The 9,895-nt window shown below is 40.5% G+C and overlaps 1 long non-coding RNA gene across 1 annotated transcript; it reads right to left on the reverse strand.

Moving 5' to 3' along the window:
* Nucleotides 1-3,165: 3,165 nt before the first annotated feature.
* On the reverse strand, nucleotides 3,166-9,496 carry LOC138820229 (uncharacterized). The gene is made up of 4 exons (XR_011369792.1): nucleotides 9,315-9,496; nucleotides 6,261-6,400; nucleotides 5,713-5,753; nucleotides 3,166-3,309 (listed from the first exon to the last, which is right to left on the reverse strand). It is a non-coding gene; the product is annotated as an uncharacterized lncRNA (long non-coding RNA).
* Nucleotides 9,497-9,895: the final 399 nt, after the last annotated feature.

The following is a 9,895-nucleotide window of genomic DNA, read 5'->3' on the forward strand; positions in this document are numbered from 1 at the left end:
TAACCCCTGTTTTCACTGTATTTGATGTTGGTGCCCTGCATCTTTTTTTGGGGGGGGGTCCGGTATTGGGCCTGAACTCTGGGCCTGGGCACTGTCCCTCAGCTCTTCAGCTCAAGGCTAGCGCTCTACCACCTGAGCCACAGCACCACTTCCAGCTTTTTTCTTTTTGTTTATGTGGTGCTGGGGAATCGAACCCAGGGCCTCAAGCATGCAAGGCAAGCGCTCTACCACTGAGACACCTTCCCAGCCCCATCTTTTTTTTTAAATACATTTTTTATTGTAAAAATACTGTACAGAGGGGTTACAGTTACATGAGCAAGGTAATGAGTACATTTCTTATCCAGCATTGTTGCCTCCTCCTTTGTTTTACACCTACCATCCCTTCCCTCCCACCTCCAGAACTACACTTCCTTCCCTCCCCCATCTTCGTCCCCCCCTCCCCCCCGCCTAAATTGTAAAATTCATTTTTCAACATAGTGTCTTGTACATCTCATTGTTACAATGGGTCAACCTGTATCCCTATTTAAACATTTTCTTTTTTCCCTTCCCCTCCCCAAATTAGACTGACATCAAATATAGTGAAAACAGGGGTTATACCATGGGGGAAGAACATACAAAGCAACAGAAAAATCACATAGTACATTATAAATATGTTAGAAACAATAGCAAGCAAGAAAAAAACCACCGTGTCCCTATCTTGAGGTTCATTTTGCTTAACATCATCTTATCTGGTCATATGTACATAGCTTTTGACCTTTTCTGCTTGTCCCAGACATATACTAGTTATTGCAAATAAGGGAAACCATGGGTGCCCTGCATCTTGTATATACACTTCTCTAATTTGGGGAGGGGAAGGGAGAAAACAAAATGCTTAAATAGGGATACAGGTTGACCCATTGTAACAATAAGATGTACAAGACACTATGTTGAAAAATGAACTTTACAGTTTAGGCTGGGGGGGGGTGGAATGTAGTTTTGGAGGTAGGAGGGAAGGGATGGTAGAAGAAAAACAAAGAAGGAGGCAACAGAGCTTGATAAGAAATGTACTCATGACCTTGCTCATGTAACTGTAACCCCTCTGTACAATATTTTTACAATAAAAATGTATGAAATTTTTTAAAAACTGCTAAAAAAAGCTTTGCTCTTTTCCTACAGGACATATATTGTCCATTTTATGAATTTTCAGTCTGTGGAGTCAGTCAGTAGCTAACAAGTGGACAACGCATCCTTGTATTGACTTTTCTTCCCAATCCACTTCAATCAAATTCTTAGTCTTGCTGTCTTGTATCTGATTCCCAAATAAAAGCACACATAACCTTTTGCTGCAGGTTCCTCTTCCTGCAGGTTCCTTTTACTAGAGGACGCAGCTTAAGACAGAGTGCTGGATAGACAGCCTTGACTGACAGCCATCCAATCAGGAATATTAATAATGAAATTTGTGTACGTGAAGTGTTTATTTTTTATTGTTTCATACAATGGAACTTTTGGGTTTGTTCATTTTTGGCAGAGAATGCTTACTGCCCTGATATAGTACTTCCCTTTGGTGGATAAGGGAACTGACTTCAAGGAAAAGAGAGAACTTTTTCCATGACAGAGTTGGTGTTAATTTCCATGAGATATTTGCAGGGCGACATCGAATAGTAATCATTTAGAGGTGCATCTTCCCTTCCCCATCTCATCCAGAACTTAGTGGATTGTGATGGTAGCAAAGGGCATATTTTCCTGGCTGAGACTTCTTCTCCTTACCACATAACATCTGTTGAGATAATGGGCTTACCTGGTATATGTGGGGGAATGGTAGATTTTGATTTGTGTATTTATTTGTTTAACTTCATCCTTTGTTTTTTATTTTTTATTTATTTGAGGGAAGACTTTTTTGAGGGCAATGGAAATAAATGGGTGAGATTTTGAAGGAGTCGTATCTACTAATTTGCCATCTTAGGATCATTGAGCCAAATAATTATCATTTATTATGTGTTGTGCTTTATTTTTGGTACTAGGGTTTGAACTCAGAGACTTAACTTGCCATACAGATGCTGTACCCCTTGAACCCACACCTCTAGCCTCCTTTCCAGGTTGGTTCTTTTTGAGGTAAGGTCTTGCTTTGTGCCCAGGCTAGCCTAGGCTGTTTTATATCCATTTGCTGTGTTATACCTCAATTTTTAGATTTTTGTTTTGTAAAATAAAAACGTGAAGAAAACAATACTTAACATTGATAGAACATCTTCCAGATATGTTGAGTTTTGTCATTTAAAAAACTTACAATTTAAAAAAATTTATGCTACATTATGATGTGGTTGGGTGCTCTACTTCATGTCTCCTTTGTTTAGGACCTCAGGAGTTGCTACGCAGCTGGGCATGCACTTCCAACAACCCCTGCAGCCCGAAGAAGGGACACTATGAGGGTGCAGTCTTCCATTCTCATTGGCTGAGACAAGTCAGGTGGTCCCAGTGAGCCCCAGTGACCAAAGGCAGTGTTGCTATGCTTGGAGAGAGAGAGGCACAGATTCATTTAGGAACTGTCATAGTACATGTGGGCAGGATCTATTTTAAGCTCTTTTGTGGGCCAACAACCCCATGCAGTAAGTAGAATTGCTACCCTCGTGTTAAAGGTAGGGAAATTAAGGCATAACAAAGTTATTTCCCCAAGGTCATTTGGGTAGAAAGCGGTAGACGAAAGTATCAACCTCAGCAGTCAACCTCCAGATTTCATTCTCTTAAAACATCCCTCTGTATTTACCTTATAGGGTTATCATGAGAATATTAGATTGGAAGAGACTTGGAAAGTGTACATTATCAAAAGGCGCATTAGCCCTGTGATGGTTGTTACTGCTGCTCCCTGGTCTTAGAAAGTCCTCAGTTAAGAGAAATTGGCTTGATTCAGCCCCTTCCCCCACCCATCCAGGAATACACAGGTTTTTCAAGCAGTGTTATTACCTTTGCCATGAATGATTCCTACACAAACAACCCATCACCAGATTTGTTTTCCAGCAGAGGTCCCATTAACCTAAAAATCTTAGGCAAGTGTAGTGAATAGAATGAAGCAACAGCAGTCACTGAAGGGCCAGCTCTGTGAATAAGTCATGTCACACAATGTAAAGTGGGATAACACATTGTAAATTAATGTTGTTAAAATGAATACTTGATAGTAATACCAACGAAGGCTATTTACCATCAGCACTTGAAGCAACGGGAGTGGCATGGAAGCCAAGGCAATTTGCATTGCATGGAAACACTCAGGTTTGCTGCTGCCGATGAATTATCAAACACGTTGGCTGCTCTCCACATGCAGTGCTGTTTAATGTTTACCTAAAAAGTAATGGGGCAGTGATGTACTCTGTATGCCTTGGAAATGATGAGTGATAGAGGTCAGTGGTGAGGCATAGAGCAAAACAAAACAAAATTGAAGTTCAGTAGCCTGCCCCCTCTCTGGGCTAACACACCTGGCTTTCATCCTCTCTTGACATTTGGATAGGCCGTTCTGTCCTGGAGCCATGTCAAGATACTAGCTCTCATCTGCTCTTCCTGCCCTAAGCCAGCTTTCCTGGTGTGGTCTTATGATGACCAGCCTCTGGTTTTTGGTTTCTTTTTTTTAGGTGATTAATCATACAATGAATGAAATTGTACTTTCCATCAAGTTCAAGTCTTGGCTAAAAATTATGTATCCCAGAACCTTAGGGGTCCTTAATCTAAACTTGAAGGCATGTGGAAAACAAACCTAGTTTTGTGACCTCTCTTCATTCATCTCAAAACTCAACATCCCCTGCATTATATCCTCAGAGTCCTATTGCATACTTACATAGCTTACTCATAAGATAGACCTATTAGGAGAATTCAATCATAAAGGAGAATACACCAAAAATGAGAAGGAGAGAAAGAAATGTAGAGTGTTGATTACTTTGCCCATAGTTTAATCCACATGGGGCTCAAGAGGGGAATGAGGATCTGAACTGCTACCAGACTCTCAACTGCATGAACATATCTCTACTAAGTACAAAGTTTAGGGTTTAAAGATGTACAATTTCCATGAAGCATGGCCCTGGGCTCCAAGCCAACTTCATCAGGAACAAGGCCCAAGGATCTACATTCATTTCAGTGTTTCAGGGAGAACTTGCTGCGTTGAGCTAATTGAGCTTCCTCCTTTGGGATTTTGAGGACAATAATCTTTTATCTTAGAAGCTAAAACCTGTGCCCTACTGCAGTGAAGGAACTAGGTATAAGTTAACACCATTTAAGCTCATTCTTTTAAATTTAACTTAGTATAAAACCATATAGACTAGAATAGGACAGCTCATTACTGAATTTTCATTTGGTTGATTCTAGGGCTTCTCAAACTTAAGAAATATATAGGTTCTTTGGAGAAAAAAGACTATCATAGACCTCCCAATGAGATTAGGAACAAGTCTTATTAAAATGTTAACATAAACATAAAACTAGATATAAATTTGTTGTGCTTTGAGGCAATTATGAAACCAAACAAATAGAAATTACATACGAACATCAAGTAGATTAAATAAAATTCAAATTAATGAGCCAGGTGGCTCACATCTGTATCCTAGTTACTCAGGAGGCTGAGATCTGAGGATTGCAGTTCAAATCCAGCCTGGACAGGAAAGTCTGTGAGATTCTTATCTCCAATTAATCACCAAAAAGCTTGAAGTGGAGCTGTGGCTCATGTGATAGAGCACTAGCCTTGAGCAAGAAAGCTCAAAGACAGTGCCCAGACTTTGAGTTAAAGACTTAGGACTGGTACAGAAAAATGAAATTAATGATATTAAGTAGATATGTGGAATCTGTTAGCTGTAATTTGGGTATGATTCTAGGAGTCCATTGTGGTTGGAGGCAGTGGTCACCAGGGAGAAGTATTGTGAAGCAGTGTGAATCTTTAAGAGGTAGGGTCTAGTGAGAGGTCATTAGAGTTCTGTCCTCCAAAGGCATTGTAGGACCTTGATCTCCCGCCCCCTCTCTCTCCATGTGATCTTGCCACCATTAGTAACCATCACCAGAGTCCAAGCCTGTTCTCTCAGCTGGAACCTCCAAGACTATCAGAGTTTGTTCACAAGTAGTCTAGGGCATGTATTTCACAGAAGTAATGAAAAGCTGACAAATACAATGTTCTTCAGCTGAAATAGAACCCTGTCCAAACACAACTACTGTACTTTGGGCTTCAATGTAGGGAATAAGAGACTTAGACAATCCTATACTAACATTGCCCCTGTCTTTTATCTCTATTTCTCATCACTTAGCATGATTTTATTATTTCCTATGAATTGATGTAGCAGTATTGGGTAGCAGTATTTGGACCTGGAAGGATGATAAATGGAAAAAAAAGAAAAGGTCATTTCTGAAATAGGGTAGCTGAACTCAATTAGAAGGTGTTCATCCAAATGATCCACAATATGCTTCCATTGATTTCTTTTCACTTGTCACTGAAATTTCATGTGTAGACCCTCAGGGGCTATAGGCTCTAGTTTGAACACAGTGTTCTAAGCATATTTTCCTAATGACCTTCCCATTTTCCCCTCTAGCCATCTTCCTTCATCTTGTGTGCTATGATAGATTAGGTTTAAAAGACAGTTGGGAGACGTGTGATCTAGTTCTGGGTGGCAGCCTTAACTAGCTCTCTGACCCTTGGAATATCTCCTCTCAGGTCTCTACCTATCCAAGACCATTCATGCTCTCTTGTCCCACTTGAAATGGATTTCCACTCACCAACCAGCTTCTATTCTGGGCCTCTCCACTCATTCTTCACCCTACAGCAGAGGATAATTGTAAGTCTATTGGGTCACTTCCCTATTTAAGGCCCTTTCATTGATTGTGGTTCTGATTTTATTTATTATAAAATCCATGACCTATCAAGCTACAAGTGCTCCAGCCCCACCACTTCCCACCTTGCTATCTCTTGTTCCTTATAAAGAAAACCCCCAGGTTTCATTTTATTTTTTCTGTGCTTCCTTCTTTCTTTCTTTCTTTCTTTCTCTTTCTTTCTTTCTTTCTTTCTTCCTTCCTTCCTTCCTTCCTTCCTTCCTTCCTTCCTTCCTTCCTTCCTTCCTTCCTTCCTTCCTTTCTTTCTTTCTTTCTTTCTTTCTTTCTTTCTTTCTTTCTTTCTTTCTTTCTTTCTTTCTTTCTTTCTTTCTTTCTTTCCTCTCTCTCCTTCCTCCTGTTTCCTTTTTAACTTAAAAGCTGTCCTTGTTTTCTAAGCATCCTTTAGATAGTAGCTCAAATCTCACCATTTCAGATAGGGCTTCTGATTACCCTACCTTGATTAGATTTCTCCATAAGCAGCCTTTGTCTCTCTCTTTTGTTGAACTTCTTCCTGGTTACAATTCGGAGGATGATGTGGGCATATTTTTCTCTGTTTCCTCCATGAAGGCATGTCGCACTAAGTCTAGGAATAGAGCTGGCAGCAGATATTTAATAATTGCATTAGTATTTGTGAAAGGATGAAGCCCTTCCATTGGGCTCTTTTTCTTTTTTGGGAGGGGGGTCCGGTCGTAGGGCCTGAACTCTGGGCCTGGGCGCTGTCCCTCAGCTCTTCAGCTCAAGGCTAGCGCTCTACCACTTGAGCCACAGCACCACTTCTGGCTTTTTTCTTTTTGCTTATGTGGTGCTGAGGAATGGAACCCAGGGCCTCAGGCATGCAAGGTAAGCGCTCTACCACTGAGCCACCTTCCCAGCCCCTGGGCTCATTTTATGTGTGTCTTTTTCCTTAGCGGCAAACTGGAGCTAATAATGTCCACTATGTTGACTCGTTCATTGCACACAAGAAAGGCCTCATGCAGTGTTTGACTGCCAGGCTTTGTACTTTGTACCAGGTTCAGAGAATGTCATGAAAAATTTCAAGGGGTCTTGAAAAGGGTCAAGTACAAGAGGTTAGGTATTAATGCCTGGGTGTAGGCGTGGGGAATCAGGGATGACTTCCTGGGGTGTTCTACCCCTTAGCACTAATAGTTCACTGCCTCAGGAACTTTCTGCCCCTGGTCCTGATAGTGAGCCTGCCTTTGATTTAGAATGAAGTGTACTTTACATGTGCTGGTTGAATGATCATGCACAGATACTTAGGTGACTATCATTCCTCCCTCTGTCTCTTACTTAACATAACTTCCTACGCATCTTCCTCCTACTTTCAGTCCAGAGAGCCCAGTGGAATGAATTTAGCTTGGTTGTTTATTAATTCCACAGACACAAAATGAGTACCTACTATGTGTCTGGCACTATTTGCGGTGCAGCTAAGTAATTGTTTCTGAAAGCATGCAGCTTCAGCCCTGATGGTGGACATACTAGTTGAGATTGGACATACTAGTTACAGAAAGTCTGGTCTTAGCACAATGTGGCGAGCCAGAGCAGAACTTGGAAACCTGGCCTTTCCCATTCTGCAGCCACGGGTGACATTGCCTGGATTCTTCATCTCTATGCTGAATATTTCCTAACTTTCAAAAGAGGGCTATCAATTCCTGCAGGGGGAAGGAAAAAGACAGCCATAGATAACATGATCAGGCTACATTATAATACTTGCATGTGTAAATTGCTATGGTAAAACACTTTTGTACTAATGATATATGCTGAAAAGAAAACACAGGAAAGTAAATCAAGCTCTGTTGGAGAGCAGGTAGCAGCAGGGAGAGGGGATAGTAAATGGAGCAATGGATGAGAGTTAATGTGGTTGAAATGCTTTATTTGGTTGACTGAAACACACCAGTGAAACCTGTAGAAATTGTGTCAAGAAGTGGGGATGGGAAGGGGATGAGGGAGGGAGATGGAGAAGGTGAGTTTGATTGTGATATGAATCCCCTCTTGTATATATAATATATACTAGTAAAACAATCTTGACATGAAAAGGAGAAAAAGAGGAAGAAAGAGGAATAGGTGAGCGTATAGAGGAAATAGAGACAAAAATAAAAATATCATTAACTTGGTGGCTATAAAATGCCAAGCAGAGATAAAGGTAAGTAAATGACTGCTGAGTACTTATTTATATGCTTAAGTATATGTGCGATGTTTAAGGCACAACACCCACACTTTTACCCAAACCTCCATATTTGGTTTTTTTGTGTGTTATAATAAAAATTTCAAGTTGAAATTTTCTATTTCTCTTGCATTGATTTGTGTTTCCTCATTAGGTTGTAACTCTATATTTTTTGGTGTGTTCTTTTTTAAAAAATAAGTTTTTTATTGTGAAAATACTGTACAGAGGGGTTACAGTTACGTGAGCAAAGTAATGAGTACATTTCTTATCAAGCATTGTTGTCTCCTCCTTTGTTTTTCTCCTACTCATCCCTTCCCTCCCATCACCCCCCCCCCCGCCTAAATCATAAAGTTCATTTTTCGACATAGTGTTTTGTGATGTCCATGTTTGTTTTAAAAGAGGAAACTGGTATGCAGAAATTTTTCCCAGTTTTTTCAAGGCTGTACAACCAGTAAGCAATGAGGCCAATTTTCAGACCCGATCTAAATGACTCTTAAGGCTGTTATTCCCATTATTCCAGGGTGTCCCAAACAACCAAAATGTGTGAAGCACTGGAGAGACTCTTTCGGTATTGACTTAAATGCTTCCACATGTTTGTGGTCTGTTTCTTTGAGGTCCTAACCCTGGAAACAGATAGGATGGACTCAAGTTCATCATATCTCCTTGTGGTAACATTGGTACTTTTTTTTCCCTCTGTCCAGTTAGAAGTGCTCTTGAGAAGTCACAGATTTGCTGGCAAATCTGTGCAAATTTGTTAAATATGACAAATGTGTTTTTCTTTTCTTTTCTTTGTTGTTTGTTCAAACAATCAAAGGTGCTTCAAATCACCCTGTGGATACTCAGTGTCACAATTCTGGGAATTGCTTGCTCTCTGCAGATAGCTCCATGATGTTGACAGCTACTTTCTACATTCTGAGGACAACTTCCCACCCTAATAGTCATAGAGTGACAGGGTCCAGGTTGTATCTAAAAAAGCAAAGCCTGCAGTAATTTGGTGGCAGCTAGGCCCCCAGATACCCCAAGCCTAATCTGTATCCATCTTCCCTGTGTCCTCGTGGAGAGCTCTGGTGGAGTTCAGCTTATCTCAGCCTCAAAGCTAATAGAGTTAAACCAGTTGGTCAATTTCAACAGAAGCAGAACCAGTGAGATGTTACTGTATTCTGAGATGGTGCTAATAAACTGTAATAGATTTCAGCTAACAATTCAGTATAAATTAGACATCGGGCTTCTGCTGAGGTAATAACTTTTGGCACTAAATAACAGAAAATCAAGCTCTGTGATGTGTTTCAAACACACCTTCATTGAGCCTCTGAGATTCAGGCAGATTTCACTATTGATTACTACTTACCATTCGTCAAGCTTTAAGAAAACAGCAAACAACTCTAAAATGCACCCCCAAAAGATCCCAGACTTTTTGTTCCCACTGTCTCTACTCATTTATATAAAATTTTTCCTTGGACCCAAGAGTGAGTACAAGGTGACGGGGACTTTAATGGATGAGCCATGAACCAGGATATTAAAAGCATTTGTTCATACGTCTCTAAAATCTTCCAGAATGTTCACCACTAAGGTCACTGTAGTTCAATTCTATTTAACAATGGTTTGAATGAAAGCTCCGTAATACAGAACTTGGGGGAAGCACTAGAACCAATTCAGATATATATCAAGTGGTGTGGATATGGTTAAGAGAGCTTGTTCAGGTCATGGCTTTGGCACTTATTATTTGTGTGATCTTGGGCAAGTCAGTCAAATTCCCTCATCTCTCTACCTTAAAGGGAGGTCATGAAGAGTAATGAACTGTGGGACTCCCAGTAAAAGTGCATTGTGGGCTGGGAAGTGGTATCTAAACATAGCTGTAAAATTCAGTGACTGCAACCTTTCAAGGGATTGCCTTATGCTGGGGTTCTGGAGCTCAGTGACACCAACATG

Source organism: Dipodomys merriami, unplaced genomic scaffold (assembly GCF_024711535.1).
Source record: "Dipodomys merriami isolate MVZ:Mamm:240054 unplaced genomic scaffold, mDipMer1.0.p SCAF_85, whole genome shotgun sequence".
In the NCBI taxonomy this organism is placed as follows: domain Eukaryota; kingdom Metazoa; phylum Chordata; class Mammalia; order Rodentia; family Heteromyidae; genus Dipodomys; species Dipodomys merriami.